This window comes from Lynx rufus, unplaced genomic scaffold, assembly GCF_022079265.1.
Source record: "Lynx rufus isolate CCGP_SWC_20201006 ecotype Redwood Valley unplaced genomic scaffold, mLynRuf1.p SCAF_12, whole genome shotgun sequence".
Classification (NCBI taxonomy): Eukaryota; Metazoa; Chordata; class Mammalia; order Carnivora; family Felidae; genus Lynx; species Lynx rufus.
In genome coordinates, this window is record NW_025814826.1 from 53,888,319 (window position 1) to 53,910,706 (window position 22,388).

Consider the following 22,388-nt stretch of genomic DNA (forward strand, 5'->3'; position numbering starts at 1 on the left):
GGTGGATTTCTACTCCAGTCGTTGGAACTCCTGCTCTTGGGAACTTTCAGGAAGCAAAAAACTTTAAAAATCCGTCCTCTGAGACTCTCCGGAGGGGAAAGGGAATCTGATTAAGATGCTGAGGGGTGAAACAGAAGCATCTCGTGGTGGACATAACCCGGGGTTCAGTCAGCAGATCCCCGTCTAGGTCCTGTGTCTCCTCTGAGCGTGACCCTTGGGTGGGACTCAACCTTCTGCCAAGAGCTTCCTCATCTGTAACACGGGAGCATGACACAGCCTCTCTGACGAGGTGGTGGAGGGGACTGCACAAGGTCGTGTACCTGGGTGACTTTTGCAAACTGTGACTCACTGTAGGTACTTGAAATACAGTGCTGTTTGCTTGGGTTAAGCTTATTATACAACACTGGGACACAATAGAAGGCAGGCCCACGGGGGCTCAAATCTTGGCTGTGCCCCTTACTTCCCGGGCAAGTCACTTCCCTCTCTGTGCTTTCTTTTCCTAATCTTTAAAATGTGGAGAGCAATGGAACCCAACAAATACGGCTGCAGTGAAGATTTAATGAGATAACATGTACATACTAAGTCCTTACTGAGTGTTAGCGATGATATGACAAATTATTTTAGAATAATTCATTATGCTACGAGGAGTCAGGCATGTAGCTGAGGAATGCCTTACATACCTAAATGGTATTTTATTTTATTAATTAAAACATTTTTTTAACATTTATTTATTTTTGAGAGGCAGAGAGAGACAGAGCATGAGCTGGGGAGGGGCAGAAAGAGAGAGACGGAGACACAGAATTCGAAGCAGGCTCCAGGCTCCAAGATGTCAGCAGAGAGCCCAATGCAGGGCTTGAACTCATGAACTGTGAAATCATGACCTTAGCCGAAGTCGGATGCTTCACCGACCGAGCCATCCAGGCGCCCCCTAAATGGTATTTTAAAATACTATTTTTGAGATATATCGTGATTTTTCTTACCATTGGTTTTCTTAGTAGTAGGATTTTCAACATGGAAACTACAGGAAATCTGTGCAGGTGTTTCTCGTTTTAGCCAGCAGATGGCACTCGTGTTGCGTTTAAATTCTGAAAAAGCTTAAAAAATACATACATATTCATATTTTCTATTTTTACCAGAAAGAGTGAGAAAAAAAAATCTTAAGAAAGGCCATTGTCTGTGCCATGGGGAGATAATTAGGGTATGTAAAACAGCTGATACAGTAATTAATAAGAGCAGTGACTGGAGAGTCTTGAAAAGCTTTACTATAAAACTGCGGGAGGGTAATTGACCTCACCGACATCACAAAAAACATCGCGAGCTCGCACACAGCAGGGAAAGGCTGTGTTCTTACTTCTGTGGATTTAGAACCAAACCAGGAAATCCTGGAGCTGCGCTTCTAAGCCACACCTGGGAAGGCTTTGAAGCAGTTAGTTCTGAGAAGACGGGATCTTCAGTGACTGTTTTCAACCCAATTCTAGGGCTAAGGCAATGATTGACACGTAGTAGATGCTCAGGAAACACGAACACCATAGCGCCAGCAGAGTCTCAACAACAGGCGTCCGCTTTCTCATGGTAATCCCGGATAGACTTGGAAATTCTAGGGTCTTGTCTCCATTTGCTGGTGCAGCCCCGAGCATGGCCCTCCCCTTGCCTGGGTGTCATTGACTTAGGGGAAACGAGGTGGAAATAGGTATGTATCGTGACCCTATATGGATTCCACTGGACGCATCCTCCGTGTTGGGGGAAAATGGGTAAGCATGGACAGAAGCAGTCGAGTTCATGCCGTTTGGGTTGGAGAATCTGTGTAAGTCTCCTGGGAAGGAAACAGTGACAGTGTTGGGGTTACATGGACATTGTCTGAATTCTGGGTCTGCCTGGACTTGCTGTGGAACTGTGAGTGGCTTCACCTGATGGCTCCTCCACTCTGATAGGGCAGTTGTCCCTTCATATTTGCTTGTATGGGTAATGGAATGATACGGTTCTCAAATGTTTTGTAGAAATAGAAGTATATTCTAGATGCTGAGTCTATTACATATGTTAGAGGTGGCCACTAAGAGCTATGGGAACACGTGCCTGGAGAATGACTACTTTAAACCAACAGGATAAGGTAACAGCAGGCTGTATGCATCACATTGGGGTCTATTAGCTTTTGCTTGGTTAGTCTAAAGTTTCTTTTTTTAATGTTTATTTATTTATTTTGAGAGAGAGAGAGAGAGAGAGCGTGCATTTGCGTGTTCACCAGGTGGGGAGGGGCAGAGAAAGAGGAAGAGAGAGAATCCCAAGCAGGCTCTGTGCTATGAGCACAGAGCCAAATGCGGGGCTTGATCCCACAAACTGTGAGATCACCACCTGAACTGAAATCAAGAGAGAAGCTCAACCAACTGAGCCACCCAGGTGCTCCTAGGCTACAGTTTCAAACCTCAAGTCTTAATGGTTTACAGACCCAGAGGGGATAGTTCTCACTTACAGTACAGGTCAGCTGACATCCACGTGTCTTCTTTATCCCAGGATTCAGGCAGAAGGAGCAGCCTCACTGGGGACATGCTGTTCTCTTGGAAGAGAAAAAAAGAACAAGAAAGTAGACGTTTCAAACCGTGAATTGGCTTTAGAGGTTCTCCTGAGATTGGCACGTATCACTGCCACTTGCATTGCACTGGCCAAAGTGAGTCATACAGCTAAGGCCTGATGACAATGGGCAGGGGCATATACTCCCTCACCCCCAGGGAGGTAGGGGACAAGGATGTATAATCCCCTTACTGTGAAGACAGTGAATAATTTGGAGCAATAACACAATATATACAGCTGATCTTCATTATTGACAGATCCTATATATGTGGATTCATCTGCTTGCTAGAATTCATTTTTAACCCCCAAAGCAATACTTCTGGCACTTTCAGTCATTTGTGGACATGCCCTGAGCAGCAAAAGCTTTGAGTTGCCCGATGCGTATCTTCCCAGCTGAGGTGGAACAGTGCTGCACTCTGCCTTCGTGTTTGAGCTCTGGCGCACAGGTGGGCAGAGGATGGAGGCAGGATGGAGCGGACAGGGCTCTGATACGGGCCGGTTGGACAGGGTTAAATCCCAGCTCTGGCCCCTGTTCGTGTGGAGGCCTCAGGCAAGTCACTGAACACTTCTGAACATTGTTTTCTCAAAATAATTGAATCTGCCAGGATGAGTTGTTTTTAGGATTTAAGGTTATAATCTAGGTGGTGTGTGTGTGTGTGTGTGTGTGTGTGTGTGTGTGTGTGTTCCCTAAGAGCAGTGGTTTAGTATTTGCTACTTCAGTGTTTGCGATGACGTTACAGCACGTATCTATCATATAACTACCCTGAATAATGAGAAGCAAATGTATCTCAGCGTCATTGGGAGCCCCCCCAAATAGCACCTCTCTTCACCACCCATGTTCTGAACCATCTGAAAAATCATAAAATGACGAAGATGTGGAGACTAAAATGCAACTTTTCTTATCGATGGCTAGTAGATGCTCTACTGAGAGCCAGATGGGCTCGCTTACCCCCTGTCCGTGGTTCCGTCTCCCCAGGGCACATCCGCAGAGCAGACACACTTTCTCAGGTCACTGATACCCATCTGTCTGGGTAGAGAAGGAGAAAGAGACCAGTGACCCTTTGAGGGATTAACTACTCCCCATTGAGAAATGTGGACCAATGGCCATACTGTTCATGGACCAGGAAACTCATTCCACCTTGGTGGGGAGATGTAAGCATCAAGGGTCTGGAAATATTTGGGGAAGAATGGCCCCTCGTGGTCAGCAGATAGAGGGAAAAGGCATTCTTCTCGGACACATCAGAAGAAGACGCAGACCCAGCTCTGGGCTTAGTGGATGAGTTAGGATTTCCCTCCGTCACTGCTATGTATTGACTGCTATTCTAGCTCTGGTCTTAACATACAATCATAAAAGGGAAATCATTGTCTGGTATCCTGTTGGAAAGGTGATGTGTGGCACCCCTGATGCGAGACGTCTGGCCAGGTTCTATTTATGGGTCATTTGTATACAATCTGCTTACGTAGGGCTGCAAAAAAAGAATCATTCCCCGGACAGTTTGAACTGGTGATGGAGTTGTTTCCCCAATGAGACAAAGTAAGGAGGACGGTGAGCCAGATGTTGGTTCAATCTTGAGCAGCAGGGAAAGCTGGAGTTGTCTGGTGCTGCTGTAATCTTGGCTGATGTTATATGCAGGCAGGGAACTGAGGCGTTGAGATTGACAAGTGTCATCCGAGGAGCAAGGAGTTCAAAAGGAACAATTCATCTTTGTTCTTTATCTTTGGCTGAGGAATCTCCCTGGTAGCTTTTTAAGGCTAAGTACTAGGGCTGTTTCCCTAGTTACAAGGGCTCACTTACTAGGACAAAGGTGGGGTCCACAGGCCACCAGTAGGTATTCAACATGGCAAGTTGCTGAGTGTGTGTGTATTAGTGTCTTCGGTGCTTTGTTAAAGCACCACAAAGTAGGTACCTTAAAACAGCAGAAAGTCATTCTCTCACAGTTCTGGAAGACGGAAGTCCAAAATCAAAGTGTGGACTGGCTCGTGCTCTCTCTGAAGACTTTAGGAGAGCATCCTTTTTTTGCCTCTTTCCAGCTACTGGCGGCTTTCCAGCAGTCCTTGGCATTTCTTTGCCCGTGGATGCATCACTCTACTCTCTGCCTCTCTTTTCACATGCTCTTCTCTGCATCTCTGTCCAAATTGCCTTCTTTTCATAAACACACCAACCATTGGACTAAGGCCCACCCTAATTCGGCATGACCTCATCTTCACTTGATGACATCTACACAGACCCCGTTTCCAAATAAGATCATGCTCACAGGTTCATGGTGGATGTGAATTTAAGGGGAACACTGCTCAACACAGCGCAGTGCCTGTGTATGGATACGTGTGTGAAATCCATCCTGAACACATATTGCACACTTCCATTACTTTCTGCTTCCCCTGTTGCTGCCTTAACTCAGGCCCCGTGAACTCTCCAGTGCTTTACGATTTTATAAAATACTCTCCTATTCCTTATTTCATCTGGTCCTACCCATAACTCAAAAAAATGTATTTTTCCCCCAATTGTCAGAAAGGAACTAAGGCTCCGAGATGTTAAGTCACTTTCTGAAGATCACGTAGATAGCGTGAGGCGGGAAGAGGTCTGTCTGGTTCTGTGCTTTACCATGTGGCTGTCCATAACTTTTAGCTGTAAAAAGTGGCATGATTCTCCTAGTGTTTCCCAAACCTCTTTCCCTAACGAAGGAAAAGCCTTTCTTTAAGTTGCCTGGCAATGTTCCCCTTACAGAGACTCATCCATCAACCAAAACTCCAACCGATCAAACATTATCAAGTGCCTACTATATTTGAAGCAGCATTGCTAGGGCCTGAGAATAGAGGGGTGGATAAAGTCTCCAGTCGAGCAGTGAATGAGACAGATATGCAAACAAGTAACACAGATCAGGAGGTACTAACCAGCTTTGCTGGTTATTCATGGAGAAAATGGAGGGTCAGGGATCTAGTTTAGATTGGGATGGGTCGGTGAGAACTCTAGGAAGGTGATGTTGGAACAGAGATCTGAGGCATGAGCAGGTTTAGCCAGGTGAAGAAGGGGCATGGAATGTTCCAGGAAGGGCAAACTGCCAAGTTTGAAAGGAGCTTGGTGGGTTTGAGGGGATGAGGGGAGGTTGGTGTAGCTGACAGGGCAAGAAGGAATCAGGGAGACAGGTGAGGAGATCTCGCAGGTATGGCCCAGCGGTGATGGGGGCTTAGGTTTTGGCAAGCGAGATGGTAAGAAGGCGTGGGGTTTGAGAGAGATTTGGAAGAGGGAACCTGAGAGGTTAAGGTGCCATCCTGGCTTCCGACTTGCTATAGTGCATTTCCTTCCACCAGTGACTCACATTCCATGACTTATCGATGACTGATGACTCACATTCACATCTCCAGGTGAGGAATGACAGGTGGCAGGTGGCATCAGGAAGGAGTGCCCTGCATCCTGAGTGATGAGGGAGCATAAGGCAAACCGACACCCTGCAGTGCCCCGCCCCCGCCACATGGGCTGTGTGTGGTTTTCCTCAGGCGCTCCTGCCTGCCCAAGAACAAAGGAAAGGCAAAACCAATGGTTAGCTGATAGAGATCGCAGTCACGCGGGACCTTGAGTCTCCATCAGTTTACAAATGTCTTAGTAAATTACAGGAAAAAGGCAATCTTATCAATAGCCTAGTTTCCATAAACCTATAGACTTAGATTCCCGGAGCCCTAACATCACCCTCCCCTGCATGGTGATGTGGGGAACAAAGGCAAGAAGGAAATGGCAGGTAAAGTTCAATTTCCTTACATCCTGCAGCCCATTGACAACTACTGGAGGCAGGCAGAGTAAAACATTCCTCCAAGTACTCCCTACTCTCTTAACCTAATGCTTTCCTAGAGAAAACAAAACAAAACAAAACAACCTTAGCTTGACAATAGCTAGGCTTCCAGTATACCGTGAGCCCTCTTTGGCATACGAAAGTCCCTTCGGAAACCTCACCACCCCCAACTCCCCAACTAGGTAGTATATGATCAGTTACTCGTCACAACCCCAGTGCCGCTCTTTCTGCACACGGTGGGGATGGGGGTGGGGGGGGGTCCTGTTCCCGTGCTTTAATCAAACCCCCTTTTGTACCAAAGACGTCTCAAGAATTCTTTCTTGGCCGTGGGCTCCAACCCCCCACCAACTACCCCAAAACCACATCACGGACCACCACTTTGGGGACCTGTTCGCCATGGTGCCACAGCCCTGCAATCTGCCCACGAGGGTGCTGTCCGTTTTCGCCACCAGACCTCACGGGGCTGCTATCAGATGAAACCAGCCCAGCCCGAACCACAGCTACAAACCCAGCATGGTCCATCCCTGTTGCCCGTTCCTTTCTAAACACAGGCAGATCTTGGAAGATTGTTGTTTTTTTTTTTTAACGTTTATTTATTTTTGAGACAGAGAGAGACAGAGCATGAACGGGGGAGGGTCAGAGAGAGGGAGACACAGAATCTGAAACAGGCTCCAGGCTCTGAGCTGTCAGCACAGAGCCCGACGCGGGGCTCGAACCCACGGACCGCGAGATCGTGACCTGGCTGAAGTCGGACGCTTAACCGACTACGCCACCCAGGCGCCCCTGGAAGATTGTTTTAATTCAGGTTGAAAATCTCCTGGATCCTGGTGAGAGAAAGAAAGTGCCGGAAATGAAGCCATTCATTTCTTAGCCACGCACCTCAGGGCACAGGCCATTTACCCCCGAGGGACTTTTTTGGGGGCCCTTAGGGCTGTCACTGGGTACCAGGCAGCAGAGGAAATTGTGGTTCCTTCTGACTGAGGGCAGTTTAGGCCGCTGCAGATAAGCGGGCACGGGAACCCAGACACTTACAGAAACGAAAGAAAGTGACTACAAGCACCTTTGAGGTTTAATATGTACTTTCTTCTGCTGTCTTAATCCAAGAAGCCATGATGAGTAGTGTGTGTGTGTGTGTGTGTGTGTGTGTGTGTGTGTGTGTGTGGTGTTTATGTGTGCCTGAGTGTGTGTGCTTACGTGTGAATGGCGATGGGGACAGTGTGAGAAGCTGCTGTTTGTAGGGCTTTCCTTGACTAATTGTGTTGAGAATCAAATTCAAATACCATTTATTGAGCACCTACTATGCCCCAGAGGATGTGGGGAACAAAGGCAAAAAGGAAATGTAGATATAATTAAATTTCCTTATAACCCGCAGCCCATTGACAAGTACTTGAGGTCGCAGAGTGAAACATTCCTCCAGGAACTCCTAACTATTTTAATGTTAATGTTTTGCTAGAGGGAAAAACAACCTTAGCTTGACAATAGCTCAGCCCCCAGGACCCTGTGAGTCTTCTTTAGCATATGAAAATCCTTTTGGAAACTTCCCCAGTCTTCACCTCCCCCAGCCCTGAACTATATAATCAATTGCTCTTCACCTCCCCCAGCCCTGAACTATATAATCAATCAACTATATAAACAATCCCAGGGCAGCTCTTTCTGCTTCGGGGTCCTGTCCCCGCGCTTGGATAAAACCACCCTTTTGCACTGAAGACGGTTTTGGCCATCAGCTCCGAACCCCCACACTTCAGACCACATCACCAGACACTGTGGGACATGCCCATGTTAAGTCATCATTTGGGTAGGAAATATGATTCCCATTTTACAGATGAAGGAAGTGAGGTTTAACGAGTTGAATGGGTTGCACCCTATGCTTGTCTTGCTCATCGATGAGAGGTCATCGATGAGAACCTCTGCACGGGGTTTCCAGTCCTTGAGGGACCTACTACCTCTGTGTTCCCAGCATCTCTAACCCTGTGCATGGCACGCAGTGGGTGCTTGTTATTTTTTTCAGTATACTTTTTGCTGAAGTCGAACATATATAGAAAAGTGTGCAAATAAAGTATGCAGCTTGATGAATTTTCTCAAAGGAAACACACCCTGTGACCAGAATCAGGAAGCACAGCCGTATTATTCCAGAAGTCTCCCTAATGCCCTGTTCCAATCACCACCCCCTCCCCTCATCCTCACCAATGGTAACCACAGTCCTGATTCTAACACTACAGCTTAGTTTGGCCTTTTCCTGCACCTCTGTGGATGAGGTCATATATACGTCCCCTATTATGGATGTTCATTTATTCTCACTGCTGTATAGCAAGCATTCCATTCTATAGCACAATTTATTTGTCCAATCTTCTGTAGGAAGACATTTGGTTGTTTATAGGTTTTGGTTATTATAAATAGGGCTGCTATAAATGTTCTGATATAGGTCGTTAGGTACAAGTGCTCAGTAAATATTTGATGAAAGAATAATTACTTGCTGCATGAGAATTCACTCATTTTATAAAATATTTTATAAGTGAAGCCTCTAAATCTGTTATACAGAGGGAAGTTCATGGGAGTTTGAGGGAGATGTTGGGTATGCAGGAGAATTCCTGAGAAAGCAGTCCTTAAAGAACAAAGGAGGAGATGATACAAAAACCGGATCCCCAGAAAGACCTAGATGGCAAGGATGGGAGCAGGGCAAAATGCTAGTGGGAAGCTAAAGGCTTGAATGGCCAACAACACTTGGTCTTCATCTGAGAGGCAGCAGGGAGTTGTGGATGGCTTTGGAGCTTGAGAGCATTGTTAGGTTTCTTTCCTCCCTTCCTTCCTTCCTTCCTTCCTTCCTTCCTTCCTTCCTTCCCTCCCTCCCTCCCTCCTTCCATCCTTCCTTCCTTCCTTCCTTCCTTCCTTCCTTCTTTCCTTCCTTCCTTCCTTCCTTCCTTCCTTCCTTCCTTCCTTCCCTCCTTCCTTCCTTCCCTCCCTCTCTCCCCCTTCCTTCCTTCCTTCCTTCCTTCCTTCCTTCCTTCCCTCCTTCCTTCCTTCCCTCCCTCTCTCCTTCCTTCCTTCCTTCCTTCCTTCCTTCCTTCCTTCCTTCCTATTGAAATTAAGTTCTCCATGGTTGCCATGGTGAATTTGGGGAAAAACAACAACCAGGAATCAGGCAGTCAGGGTAAGAGGTTGCAGTTTAGTTCAGTTGTGTGTTAATGAAGTCGGTGGTGGTGTGGAAAAGACCTGGTGGGAGAAACCTTGAGACGAAAAAGGTGTCACACTAGTGAGAGGCCATATTTAAACATGGTGGCAAGGGTTTGAGCTTGTGACAGAATGCCTACAGGCCAGGTGGGGGAGCACATTCAGGGACGTGAGTGAGGAGGTACTGCCACCTACTGGCTTCTTTTTCCTCAGCGACGTTCGACATCAGAGGAGAGGTCAGGTTCAATGGAGAAGGAGATTCCAAGGGAGAAATCAGGTATAAAATAGTGGATTCTGAATAAAACACAAAGTATCACAAGTACCTGGAGAGGAGACTGTAAACCTCCAGAATAAATCCCGATTATTTTCAGTCGTTAGTTAAAACACTAGCTTCCTCTCTAACCTTTTCAATCTGTCATTTGTAGCATTTTTAAGGTAAATCTCTTGGTTTCTTTCTACTCAGCCTATTTCAAGTGTGGGTGCCATCCGGGTTTCCTGCTGTGTCTGTTTTATTGTTTTTCTCAAATAATCAGCTTTTGGCTTTCTTTTCCTTCTGTCGTATGTTTGTTTCTGATTTATTAACTCCTCTTCTTGCCTTTGCTATGTATTTTCTTCTGTTTTCTTTGGTTTTTACTCTGTTGTCCTTTCCCTAAATATTTGCAAGCTGAGTTCATTGATTTCCAATCTTTCTTGTTTTCTAATATACTATTTAAAGCTATAATGCCCCTCTAAATGACATGTTTGGAAAACTCCACGTGTTTGATGTAGAGTGTTTTTATTATCATTTAGTTATAAATATTTTCTCATTTCCATTTGATTCCTTCTTTGATCTTTGAGATTTTTACAAGTCTATTTTTCTAACTTCTAACTATATTTTTTGTTTTGCTATTTTTCTTCAATAAACTGCACTGTGCTGGAAAAGATGGTCAGTACGATTGTTGCTCTGTTTATGTTGTTAGCAAACGCTGATGGTCACTCTCTAGGTCAGGGATCAGAGCACTATGGCGGCCGCTGCGAGCCAAGTCCCGAGTGCTCCTGTTTTTTATAAATAAAGTTTTATTGGAATACAGCCATGCCCGTTCATGTTTTATCTACATCTGCTTTTGAGCTACACCAGCAGAACTGAGTAGTTGTGACAAAGCTTCTATGGCCCATGAAACTTAAAATACATACTAGTTGGCCTTCTAAGAAAAGTTTGCCAACCCTTGTGCTAGAGTCATTGCTTTAGTAGAGTTGCAAAATCGTGATTCTATATTCCTTTTTTTCCCCAAGTTTACTTATTTTTGAGAGAGAGAGTGCACGTGGGGGACGGACAGAGAGAGAGGGGGACAGAGGATCCAAAGCGGGCTCTGCCCTGACGGCAGTGAGCCCAATGTGGGGCTCAAACTCACGAGTCCCTGAGATCATGACCTGTGCTGATGTCTGATGCTCGACTGACTGAGTCACCCAGGCACCCCTATTCTATCTTCCTTTTTGAAATGATTCTAGTTCCGTAACCTTTTCCCATTTATTATCTGAGATTCTTCCATAAGAAGAAATTTCCCTACCCAATTATTTGGTTGCCCTGAGGTATTGTTCCTACAGGAAAGGCAGGATAAATGTTTGATTTTCTTCCTTTCATTTACTAGCTTGAACAAATTAATTTATTTCCTTAAATATAACCATTTAAAAGTTACCATCATGATGTATTTGATGTATTTCTCTCCATTGCACTTATTGGCTGGTCTATTTGCTATTATACTTTATGTGTTTTGAAAATGCAAATATCGTTTTTGTATTTTCCTCAGTTGTAGTGACTGTCACTACCTTTTACTGATGCGCAAATTGTCCCATTTTGAACAATGAGAGCCTCTTGGTGTGGGCTATTATATTTATATAATCCTTTTGACCTGACACGTGTCATCTTTGATAACTTCTTTGCTCTCTGGTATAACAATATATTCCAGACTTATCTTACATGCTTCCTGCCCCAGACTCGATAACCATTTTTATTTTTACTGGGGGGTTTAGTCTGTATTTATTTAGATTATTGATATATTTGGATTTAGTCCTATCACTTTATTTTGTGCTCTCTATTTGACATTTTTTATGCTTCTTCCCTTCATCCCTTTTCCTGTGTTTTAGTTACCTGAAGGTTTTTTTTTTTTTTGGTCTCCTTTAATTTTAAACTACATCATAACACAAGTCTGATGTTAAACGATGTCTCTAAACTCCTCCTGAAAAACGCAAGGACCTTGGATTACTGTGTCCCTAGCATCCCTCCTTTGAACTCCCATGTTATTGTTATCCGTTATTCACATTCAACCTTGTTTTTATCCCAAATTAATTACTTGGGTTTAATCGAATAATTGATTTATTATTCACTTGCAGGTGCTGGCTTAGCTTTGCCCACTTTTTAGAAAGACCAGTTTCCTCGTTTACTACTCCTTCTGGAACCTAGTTTCTGATTTCAGTTTCCTTCCAGAGGAAACATGCATGTTTTCAACGAAAATTTGTTCCTGATAAGCTCGGGTTTGCCTCCCTTTCTGTAAAAAGTTGCTAGTTTGGCCTTAGGTCTCTGCCTCTCTCAGCCCCACTCCTTACTGCTTCCCAGTTCTGGGGGTCCCTCGGCATATGATGGCCAAGATATCGCCATACTTCCTTTGCCTTTGCAGCCAGCGATCCCAGAGCCCCAGGAACACCTACTTTTTGACTGTTTTCCCGACAGGGCTTTGATTTTCCTGGCAATGATCATGATCTTCTCTCTCAACTCATCGCTCAGCCTGAGCCTGAAATGTCCTGCTCCTCCAGGCAGAGGAGACCTGCCCTCCTGAAGCCCTGTGGACGGTGCCACCAGAACAACAATACTGAGAATGACAGAGATGTGAGTCTCCAAGGAGGTGCTGGGGCAACCACAGCATCTGTCCCCCATGATTATCATATCAGAAATAGTTCACATTATGGGGCAACGCTTTTGTTCCATGTGCCTTTCCTAAAAGTATATTAATAGTTTAGTATTTGGTCGGGTAAGATTTTGGACCCATAAAGAAGAACGACAGAGTGTGGGTTCAGTGTCCGTTCTCTGTTTAACCTCTCCAACCATCCATGCAACTAGAGAGCCCTGTGAGGCCTTGAGGCAGCCAGGTAGGAGTCTGCTTAAATATCCCTTCAGGAGAGAACCGCCCAGAGTGGTGCAGTCAGCTGCTGGTGGCAGGGCCCTCAGGACCCACTGCCTGAGCGAGGTGGGGCTCCCAGAGCTGCCATGACTGCCCAGGGCTGGACACTTCTCCAGACCGTCTTTGTACAGGAGCTTCCCACTGGGCTGGGTGAAAAGTTCTGAGCTGTACTGCGGGGAAGCTCTCCCTACGTAGTTTTCTTTCTTCTCCCCTCTCCCTTCCTAGATGTCAGAGCAGCATCATGGTCTGGAGCCTTTATCTGCCTACTCCTGCTCCTTCTACCTTCCACGTACAACACCGTCCCCTCCACAGCTCTCTCACAGACAACATCGTCATCTCTACAGGTCTATCATGCTGCTGACTCCCTGTCCACGTCGGTTTCTCAGAGGAGCTGAATGGACACAGGCCTTTCTGGCCGCTGGCCACTTTCGTCCTTTTCTTCTTCTTCTTTTTCTGTTGAAAAATCCTTTCCTCTCCCTCATTTTCTGATATCGCATCTACATAAGATGAAACAATAGGTCTTACGAGAAGACAAAAGAGTGACTCAACTCCTGCTCAAAAACTTCCTCTTGGAAACTGTAATAGTGTTTTCTAGAGAAACAGAACCAGTAGGCTGTGTGTGTGTGTGTGTGTGTGTGTGCGCAACACGCACACGTACATATGGACACACATACATTCTATTGTTTATTCACACAAAATATTCAGAGGAGGCCAGCAGGCTGGAGACCCGACCCAGGGATGGGTTGATGTTGCAGCCTGAGTTTGAAGGCAGTCTACTGGCAGAATTCCCACTTCCTTAGGGAATCTCAGTCTGTTTTCTCTTAAGGCCTTCAACTGATTGGATGAGGCCCACCCTAGGAGTGTGAGGTGCTTGACTCAAAGTCTACTGACTTAAATGTTAATCTTATCTAAAAAAATGCCTTCACAGCATTTAGACCGATATTTGGCCAGATGCCTGGATACCATTACCTAGCTAAGTCGACGCATAAAATTAACCATCACAGAGACCCTCTGGTCCGAGTTCTGCTTTCAAATAACTTGCTAGTGAGCCTATAGAGGGGTAGCTTCGTCTGCCCTGCTTATTACCCTTTGGTAGCTTCTGGGCTAGTATTATTTACCAAAGACAAGCTCATAGCCATGCATTTCTAAGTCTTCCGATGATAAGTATTTTAGCCTTTATACTGTCCCTGTCGCAACTACTCAACTCTGCTGTTGTATATGAGAGTAGCCGTGGACTGTAGGTTAACAAGTGAGCGTGCTCTGTTCCCGTAAAACCCTACCGATGGAAATGGAAAGGTGAACTGTATGTAATTTTCACATGTGGTGAAATAGTATTCTTCCTTGGATTCCTCCCCTTGCCTCCCCTCTCTCGACCATCTAAGAATGTCAAGAGCTTTCTTAGCTTGTAGGCCACGCAAAGCAGGTGGTGGGCAGACTTGTTTGCCACGCTTACTCTATGCCATGGCAGTCTCCACGACGATATACCCGTCTCTACATCTTCTCGGCACGCTGCTTATTTCCAGATGCCAACTCAAGTATTTAACAAAACAACCTGTCTTGGTAGCTCAAGACAGCAGCTTCGTCTGCAAATGTGCATTTTTGCTGAGCCTTCTGAGAAGAATCTCTTCCTCAGAGAAGGTTATAATGGTAGAATTTCTTTTTGGGCTGTTGGGAGATTCTTTTGTGGGGAAGAAGGTTTTGGCGTAATACCATAGCACCTTGGACATAAAGAGTGGTACAACTAGAAGATGCCTTAGCTTATCTCTTTTTGTTAGAGCCACTTTTATTCACACATTCAACACCCATTGAACAGGATAAGAGGCATACACTTCTGCTCACGATGGGAAGTTTTGAGCATATGAGAGTCTTGCCTTTGGTGTTTTCTGAAACAAAGTTTCTGCCTTGGAACAGCCTTCCTGCTCCTCCAACCCTAGGAAATGCTTTTTATGCTTCCAAACTCAGGGAAGAAGTCAGTCCTTCAGCAATCCTCTATCTTTTACCTCCTCCCAAGAGAACAAACTAGTTCTTCCTCTAAATTACCCCCGATCCCACCATCCCCCCCATTTCGGCACCTGTTTCATTGATTAACTATGAACCATACATATATTCCCCTATTTGTCTCTCCTACCAGATGCTTAGCATCTTGAGGAGCTGTCTTATTCATTTCTACATCCCAGAGCCTGATACATAGTAGGTGCTCAATAAACACGTGTTGAAATTATTTACTCATTCAACAGATATTTTTGAGCCCCTACTCTGTGCCAGGCATTGTTCTAAACAGTGAACAGAACAGACCAAATCTCTGCCTTCTAGATCTTCCACTGCAATGGGGTAGGAGGTGGGAAACAGGCAGACCTGATAAGTGAGCAAATGACATAGTATTTTAGAAGGTGGCAAGTACTATGGAGAAAAATAAACCAGGAAGAAGAGGCAGGAAGTGCCAGGGAGTTGGGGTGGGGTTGTCGTTATTGGCAGAATGATCAGCAAAGACTGAAAGGCCATGAAGAGAAAGCCACCTTGACCTTGCTATCTGGAGAAAGAAAGCCAGCGTTAAGGTCCTGAGGTAGGTGCTTGGAATGTGTTAGAAACAGCACAAAGGCCAGTGTAGCCAGAGCTGAGTGAGTGAGGGGAAGAAATACATTTTTAAAGTTTATTTTTGAGAGAGAGAGACAGACAGACAGAGTGTGAATGGGGAAGAGGCAGAGAGAGAGAGAGAGAGGGAATCATGGAATCTGAAACAGGCTCCAGGCTCTGAGCTGCAAGCACAGAGCACAATGTGGGGCTCGAACTCTGAACGGTGAGATCATGACCTGAGCCGAAGTCGGAGGCTTTAACTGAATGAGTCACCCCGGTGCCCCAAGGGGAAGAAATACATTTTATTGCATAGATTTGAAAGATGAAGAGAACAGAGATGCCTTCCCGAGACATGGAGATAAAAAGGGAAACTGAGGCTCAGAGATGTGAATAATTTTTTTCAGGATCATACAGTACAGCTGGTCAATGTCAGAGCTGGGGCCTGGGGCCGGACCCCGATCTTTGCCACAGGGGACATCGCAGAGCTCCGCCCATAGGGAGACCAGCACCCCAGCAACAGAGACAAAGGAGCACTCCGTCTTGCAGGGACCCCATCCTTCAGCCCTGTCTCAAATAACAGGAGAATAAGATTCAACCAGACACTGTGTCCAGGGAGAGGGTGGCAGTCAGGGCTTCATCGCTGCCCACAATTTTGACGTTGCCCATATTTCTCTCACCGGGGATGTTTTCTTGCTCCGAAGCCTTTTAGCAGATGACAAGGTATCGCCCTGGGTGTGTTCCAGAACACAGGTCTTTGCTAAAGTGGTTAGACAGCCACTTCCGTTCAAAGCCAGGGACTGCCCCCGGGGATGAAACCATTCGGAGAGCATTTTCTATTTGCAAAAACATTGCTCTGACATGTTATCAGGTACTTCTCTCAACAGATCAGGGAGATTGGAGAGCTTTCTCAGAGGTACCAGACATCCGGGAGAAAGACGAGGGCCAAGCGGGCTGCTGATTCAGGGTGGTCCTTCTCGTTGTGTGTGGACTTGTCATCATCCTCGTCTTTCTCCTCATTTTTGTCTCTGGCAAGAGATGAAAAAGCATAGGGCATGGCTCCTGCCTGCAGAAAATTTATCATCTAGTTGGGTCACAAGTTCATCGATTCATCCACTTGCCTTCAACATCGCCTCCATTCTGTAAGCTTTTGTTGAGCACCTGCTATATTCCAGTTAATTATCAGAGGCCCAATAATGTGAGGAGAAGCCTTCACAGAGGAGAAAGACTTTATTTAGTTTTTTTAAAAACATTTTTTAAAGTATATTTATTTGTTGTGAGAGAGAGAGGGAGAGCACAAGCAGGTGAGGGGCAGAGAGAGAGGGAGAGAGAAAGAATCCCAAGCAGGTTCTGCACATTCAGCACAGAGCCCGCTGTGGGGCTTGAACCCATGCATAGTGAGATCATGAAACCAGGATTTGGCTGTTTAACCGACTGAGACACACAGGCGCCCCAACTTGGCTTAGTTTAAAGGATGGACAGGATTGTATATGGAAGGCAGACCAAAGGGGATGTTTTGTTCAGGCTGAGGGAATAACAAGTGCTAAGAGGATGAGGCAAGAAAGGGCATGCGTGTCCAGGGAGCCTGGTGTGGCTCGAACACAGGAGATGCGGCTGGGGTGGGTGGAGGCGAGGGGCTCTGGGCAAGGTGGGCGTCGGACCCACACGCCATGCTAAGCTGAAAGGCACTTTTTCCTCTGGATGATTAGGAACCGTGGAGTGACATGATTAGATACGGTTTTCAGGAAGACCACTCTGGCTGTAGCACAGGAAGCAGGCAGAGAGGAGGGGCAAACCAGAGTGGTCCCTCTGGAAACAGCAGGGAGCAAGACGCATGGGTTTACTATGCTGGGGTCACAGACCCGGACACACAGCCTGAGGACAGGGTGCCGGGAGACAAGGTCGGCAGGGGCGGAGCTGGCACGGACCTGGAAGCAGCTTCAGTCTCCTGAAGCAGACGAATGGATTGCATCTGTCTAACTCTGGGCCGCGGGATTAGGAATCTCGCTCGCTCAGATTTGTAATAGATATTCTCCAGTGTCACGTTTTTTTTTTTTATCAGTGAAAAGATTATGTATTGATTTTCTACAAGTTATTTCTCAATTAATTCAGAACTGGGCAGGGAAGAGAGTATTACTGTTGGCCCTTCTCAAAGAGTCAGAAGAACAACCTTGCTCCTGGCCCTGACATTATCGAGCCATTGAATGAATTCCAGCAACCACGTGCCTCCGGATTACTTGATATGTGAGCAAGATTAAGCCCTGTTCATTTAATTTGGCGGTGTCCATCAGGCTTTCTGATAAAGTGAGTGAATGTATTCCCAATTGATAGAGGAAGGTCATGACGCCATTAAATCTAGACCCACAGAGAGGATGGGGCTGAGGGTTGGGGTTTGGGAGCCCCTGGTGTTTCGATGAGAGTGGAATTCATGACTAGGTGTTATGGGAGCACAGAGGGTCATGTAACCAACACGGGGTAGGGGTGGGAATCAAAAGAGGCTTCCTGGAGGAATGGTCATCTAAGCCATCTTGAAGGATGAGAAGAGAACAAATATGTTGGATTAAGAGTGAGGATCTGGTGGGGTTGGATGGGGTTGGGTAGGCTATGGTGGAGGGGGCAGGGCAGTGGCGAGTGGGAAGGAATGGAACCAGTCACAGCACACGTGCATGTTGGTGTTGCTTATCAGCAGCAATTTCAGCGAAGACCAATAAGGATAGGGAGGTAGGTGGGGGCCAGATAATAAAGGGACTTTTCAATGCCATTGAAATTATCAGATGAGGAATGCTAGACCTCGGATGATACCCCGATAAAGGAGACAGAACCAAAAGAGGTGATTTCAGAGGAACTTTTGGGCAGCGCAGGCTGTGATAACCATTTGGATGATGGGATGGTGAGCTGCGGCCTGAGGCGGTTTATAGATTTCAGGGGGCAGCATGGTATGGCAGATGTGGTTAGCCTCTGTGACAATATCGGGGCCTCACATCTTCCTAGCTAAGAGTACCTTCATAGTGCCTGGTGCATCCTGCAGTGTGGACGGGGCGGCTCTGTCACTGGGTTCTGGGTCCGCCCAGCGCTCTGGGAAGCATTATGCTTTTCCTGACAAAAAGGCAAAGTGCAACAGACACTGCTTCCCGCTTTCCTCTTTCTTGTGGCCTTGTATTCAGTAGCTTCATGAAACCTTGGAGTGATAAGAGGGAGAAAAAGTCGAGAGAACAGCCCTGCTGCTCGCCTTGACATTATCGAGTTATTGAATAAATGCCAGCAACCACTTACTTCTACATTACTTGATAGGTGAGCAAGATAAAGCCCTGTTTGTTTAATTCAGGGGTGCACATCAGGCTTCCTGATAAGTCGAGTGAATGCATTCTTCACTGATACAGGAAGGCGGCTGCAATAGAAATCTTCCAGACTTCAGTTTTGAATCTGCCAGGAGGCAACACGACATTGTGATCAGAGCACATGAACTGTGGCACCAACACGCCTGAACAGGAGTTCGGACACCCCCGAGCAGGCTCACAGCCCCCGTTGTAGAGTGGAGACAGCAGTAATCTACATTAGCGTGCTGCTTGGCACAGTGGTGGTGGGGACATGAAGCTCCGGGTCCTATTTCTTTTTCTAATGTTATTTATTTTTGAGAGAGAGAGCCTGGGCCAGGGAAGGCCAGATAAAGAGGGAGAATCCGATGCAGGCTCCACGCTGAAGGCACAGACCCTGACGTTGGGCTCAAACTGACAAAGCGTGAGATCATGACCTGAGCCGAAATCAAGAGTCAGACACTTAACGAACTGAGCCACCCAGGCGCCTCTACATCTCCTAGTTCTTTATAAGAAACAAGGTTTGCTTTCTACAGCCTCAGGCAGAAAGAACACTTTCAGTGACAGGCTTGGAGTCTCAAATTCAAGCCTCAGCCCTGCCACCGGTAATCTGTTTCATCGTGTGTAAGTCTCCTCTCAGGGCCTCAGTTTCCCTTTTCGTGAACCGAGAGACTTGACCTAGGACGTGACTTCTGAAGCTCCTCCTGGTCTGAGCTGGGTTGCTTCTCTTTAGGTGGGTTTCAAATTCTGCTGCAGTAGTTTTCCTTCTCGCCAGAAGGTGGTGCTATTGAGTCCTTCGTGCTCCCGCACTCCCGCTTATCCGCGGTTTCCCTTCCCCAGGTTCCGCTTTCCTGTCCGTCACCGGTGGGCAGCCACATCCCGGAAGCGGATGAGCCTCCCTCCCACCAATCACTGGAAGATCAGTGGTAGCCCCACCCCCCGACACAGCCGGAGTCACACCCCCCTTGCTTCCTCTCGCCACACAGTCATTTTATCATCTCAAGTCGGCCCCGTGAGGGTGAGTACAAGACGATAAGATTTTGAAGGAGAGAGAGCGACCACGTTCCCGTAACTTTTATTGCGGCAGGTTGTTATAATGGTTTCTATTTTATTATCAGTTATTGCTGTTCATCTCTTACTGTCCCTAATTCATAAATTAAACCTCAAAATACGTATAGGTACATACGTATGCCAAATAGGTACGTATGTTTAAGGGAAAAGCAGTCTATAGAGGATTTGGTACTGTCTGCAATTTCAGGCGTCGGGCGGGGGTCTTGGAACACATCCCCCCGCGGATAAGAGGGGAGTGACTGTATTGTAAGGAGCGCTCCGTTTGCTTCAAGCGCTGGGAGACCCAAGCTGGCCTTCCTTAGATGCTCGGAGTGTGAACTTTGGGCTGCAGGGGCCTCTGTCGGTCCCGGCTGTTTTTTGCCTACTTTCCAGCCCCGCGACCCAGGCCGCAGCCTGGTTCGGTTCTGTTCAGGTCTCGAAGTACTGGTCAGTACTGCTCTAGTTTTTCTAGTTCAGGACCACAGAAGGGACAGTAGGAGCCTTTGGGCCATTTCAGGATGTAGCGGGGGGGGGGGGGGGAACAGAGGTCTGAGGGTTGGCCCCAAGACCGGCTGGTGCCCCTTACACCTGAGTCTGGCCTGACTGAAGGCCTGGGCGGAAACAGCGTGTTTGATTTGACCAGGACTCACAAGACCACCTCTGACCCCTTGCCTCAGACCCGCCATGCCCCTGAAGTCCTTCCAACCCCTGCTTGCTGGAGCTACTCCTCATTACTGGAACTCTCCAGATCCAACCAGAAGCATCAGGCTTTAGGTGTGGCCAAGGATCCTCGCCCCACCTGAATTTCAGCGGGGTTGAGGGTTAAGACACTGACCTGTCTCAACTCCTTGTACCCAGGAGCGAGCCCCAGGTCTTGTGCTGTCAACGACAACCAGAGGGGTGACCCTTGAGGGTATGGACTGTCACCATCAATAGCAATAAATGCCGCTTTTTCTCAGACACAGAACACTGATAAGGATGGAACTTGCCCACAAAGGCAAAGGCATATGAACAGTTTCCATCAGGTCAGGAAGTGCCTCCCACTCAGGTCCCAGCTTCTAGGTGTGCCTGTCCCTGGGACCCACCAGCCTCCCTCTCCTTCGGGAGCTGCCCCCATGCACTCCATCCCCTGCCTTGTGGGTACTGTCTTCTCCGCTCAAGCCCCGTGAGGAGCCTAACACGGTCAAACCAACCTGTGCTTCCTTGCTCTCAGCTAGGACAAATCACAGGGTTTGGGGTTTCAGGGTTTTGCGGTGGGTCACTAAGGAGAACCAGACAGCCGATGCCTTCAAGGCAGCAAACAAGGCAGAGTGGAAAGAAGATAAGCTCTAGAAACACAGAGCCTGGATGAGGTTCCCAGGTCTATCAGCAGTGCCTAGTGTAATAGCACCTGCGAGTCATTTGATTGCTCTCTGTATACATACATACAGATATATATGTGTGTGTGTGTGTGTGTGTGTGTATGCGTATGTATACGCAAAAAACAAATGGGTGCTTGGCTTCAGCTCGTGATCGTTTGTTGAATGTATATTGTTTTATATCCGGTCACTGGTATGTTTATTGCACTTTGGGGAATATAGGGTAATTATTAACTTTCCTCTTGAAAGGACCTTTTGTGGTCAGTGATTTCCTGGGTTCTGGTCACATTTTGGGGTGATTTAGCTTTAATTGCCTCAGTTTGGTCAATCTCTTTAAAAAAGAACCAATAGGGGCGCCTGGGTGGCGCAGTCGGTTGAGCGTCCGACTTCATCCAGGTCGCGATCTCGCGGTCCGTGAGTTCGAGCCCCGCGTCGGGCTCTGGGCTGATGGCTCAGAGCCTGGAGCCTGTTTCCGATTCTGTGTCTCCCTCTCTCTCTGCCCCTCCCCCGTTCATGCTCTGTCTCTCTCTGTCCCAAAAATAAATAAACGTTGAAAAAAAAAATTAAAAAAAAAAATAAAAAAGAACCAATATTTCCCCAATTCTGGGACAATAATTACCTTTTCATTGTGGAATACCTACATCCGCCACTTAAGAACATTTTGGGGGTACCGACCTTCTGACCATGGCGAAGCAGTAACAACAACAAGAGAATGTTCTCAGGTCTTAGGGCCTCAGGTAATTCTGCAAATCTTTCTTTTCCTTACTCCATGGAAATGGGTACCTGTTGTACCTCCCTCTATGAAAAGCCTGAGCAGCAGTCATTTTACTCAGAAATCACCGATCGATGATTTGAATGATGGCAGGTAGAATTATTTTGGTTTTCAACTAACAACACTACTACTGGTAATGTTTTTTATATGTGTAATATTTTTTATTTTTAAAGTGATTTCCTATGTATTATCTTACTGTGATTCCCCAAAGTCCAGGAATATGAATATTGAAGATGATTTATCAACATTTCTTAGATAAGAAACCCAGAGCCTTGAGAGGTTATGTAATCATTGTAAGCATTTCTATCAATCACATGCCTGTTGAGCACATCGACCTTATGAGGAAGGCGTTATTGTAACTGTTTTTCAGGTAAAGCAGCTGAGCTCAAGAGAGGTTTGAATAACGTGTTCTAGATCACACCGCTACTAAGAAGAACCAGGATCCACACATTTGTGTATAAAGTCTCATAGTGTTTGTTTGTGCCCTGACGGCACGATGCTCCTCCCCTAAGAGTGGTGGCCGTGTGGGAAAGGCACTGGCCTGGGAGTCAGGAAGCCTCTGGTCCTGCCTGCGTCTGCCCGTAACCTATGAGTCATCTTGGGTAAGTCATTTTCCTCCTCTTCCCTTCAGCTTCGTTGTGTGAAGCGTG